The following is a 2,605-nucleotide window of genomic DNA, read 5'->3' on the forward strand; positions in this document are numbered from 1 at the left end:
GTTATATATCCCACCTGCCATGATCTGCCCTCTGCTTACTTCTTCTGCCTCGTCTCCTGTCACCCACAACATATCCGGCCTTCCAACCAGTATCAACTATTTGCAGTTTTCCACCTGTGCTAGGGTCTTTCTCGGTTCAGCAACTCTGCACATGCTGTTTCCTGTTTCTGGAATGCTCTCATTCTCTTTGCTTCCTGTGAACACATGGCAAACTCCCAATCACATTCTGAAACAGCTCAAGTGTCATCTCTGGGGAGCCTTCAGGGACTGCTCCATGCAGCATGAACCACTTTCTCAGTGCAGGGAGCACCGTGTTCATATCTCTATTATTGTAAATTTCTATTTACATATATGTTGGGCTGAAATGATATTTGAGCATTTTTTACCTAAAAAGGATGCAATATCATGTGGTTCAATTTAATATTTCACTAGACAACAAGTGTATTTAGAGGAGGAACTGTATTTTATTCATTTTTATATTTCTAGTAACTAAAATGGAGTTTAGCATAAAATAAGTTTAATATATGCTTCTTGAAATTGAGGAAAGGTTTACTGTAACACCACAAACATTCCACTTTCAGATTTTCCTTTTCATGAATGGGTTAAGTGTCGACTCAATCCCTCCCATAAGAATAACCATTGGTTTAAGCTTCATTGGCTTTATTTAGGTCTACAGTATTTAAAAGTAGTTTTCCTTGCTTTTGCATCTGTATGTGTGGTAAAATCTCTTCAAAAGAGACACTCATTTTTTAAAAATAGAGAAAAAGCAGAAAGAAGCTACCTAAGTATTATTTTGTAACCAGCATCAAAATATTTCACTATTTTACTTTCAAAATATTTTTTCCTTTCAAATAAAAAACAAGTGATCATAAATAGGAATATAGATAAAAGAGCTAAATAAAGAGATGAACAGTGTAAAATGAACATGGCATTTTAAATTCCAACAATTTTTTTAGTGAGAGCAAAGGTAAATCTATTTTCAGAATTTCAAGTTTTTCCTAACATTATTCAGCTGTAGAAAAGCTGTAATATCTGAAATACTGTTTAAGTGTTACATGGATAGTTAAAAGGCAAGTGGGTTCTGCATGGCATGTAGAAATATTTAGCTAAGTTAGGAAGCAGTACCAGGTGAAGCCTGTGGGCAATTACCAGGAAGTGAAACATGGTTATGTGAACATTTTTCACTCTTCCTCATTAAAGCCCTTAAGTTAACAAACGTATCACTGGCTCTCGGGCATGCCAAGGCAGTCATGAGCAAACAATTTCCACGGTCTGGCTCCTGTCCATCTTAGAGACTCCTCTCCTTTTATGGAACTTCATGTCCCTCATACTTGAACTACAATGAACTTCTCACAGAGAACAGTACATTGAACATGTTTTTATTCCATACCTTTTTCCCAATGCTCTTTCCTCAGCTTCAAGTCCTTTGCAATCTTCTTTGCCTACGAATCTTTTAAAATTCAGCTCAAATATCATCTTCTCCATGATGCTTTTCCTCATTTCTCCAGCTAGAGCTGATCTGCCTTTTGTCTTTCACTGTACCAAGTTCATGCCACAGAGACAGGATAAGTAGGTTGGATAAACGACCCCCTCCAGGATACAACATGAGACACCTTCCTAGTTACAGTTTCACAAGAGACTGTATACCACACCTGCAGCTAGAGAAAAACACAAACCAGTTTTATCTGGCACGGCCAGCATCCCTGACACGGGCCTGACCTATAGCTAATTTTAATGTCATGGTAATCTCATTTACACTGTGGTTACTGCAGCTCCCATCATGCACCTGACACTATGACAGTTCTGGAGGAACCAAATAAGGAAGAAAAATTGGGAGATGGAGGGTCCCATCCCAGGGGGAGGAGCCAACTCCTAAGGGAGATAAAAACCCCTGGTCAGGACTTCCTCTGGGGTGACTCAATCCCCAAGTTCACCTGCACTTCCTTCTCAAGTTTACTTTTGATTCAATAAACTCCCTGTTCTTTTCTGAATCTATCTCGGTCTTGAATTCTTTCTTGCTCAAAGACAACCTGGCTTCTGCTATGGGTTGAGTCCACATTGGGACATCCCAACGGCCTCCAGCGACACCACCATTTCATTATTTTAACCATAGTGTTATGATTTATTTGTTGAGGCCTATTTTCTCAGTTTATCATCACACTGTACTGGGTACACTACAGATGTTCAATACTGTTTGTTGTATGAAATGAAATTAAAGTCTTGCATAACAAAGCACCAAAGAAAAACATGTTTGGAGACAGGAATTGTGACTTCAGAGTAAGGTCTGTTCCATGAGGAAAAGGACCATGTCTGCCTTGTCTATTGCTACATTCCTAGAACTTAGCCCACTACCTGGCACCATGTGGATGCTTAATAAGTTTGACTAACTAAATAACTACTACTAAGTACATGGAAAATAAGAAAAGCAGACTATCTAATAATCACTTGAAGATAAACTGAATAAGGAGATCTATAAATATGTAGTACGAGGGCCGGCCAAGTGGCGCGTTGGTTAGGAGTTGGCTTGGGACACCAGCTCTGAGCAGCAGGGCCCCGGTTCGGATCCCACATGAGGTCCAGAGACACTGTCCTCTACAGCTAAGAT

The sequence above is a fragment of the Hipposideros armiger genome, unplaced genomic scaffold, assembly GCF_001890085.2.
Source record: "Hipposideros armiger isolate ML-2016 unplaced genomic scaffold, ASM189008v1 scaffold_236, whole genome shotgun sequence".
NCBI classification, from domain to species: Eukaryota; Metazoa; Chordata; class Mammalia; order Chiroptera; family Hipposideridae; genus Hipposideros; species Hipposideros armiger.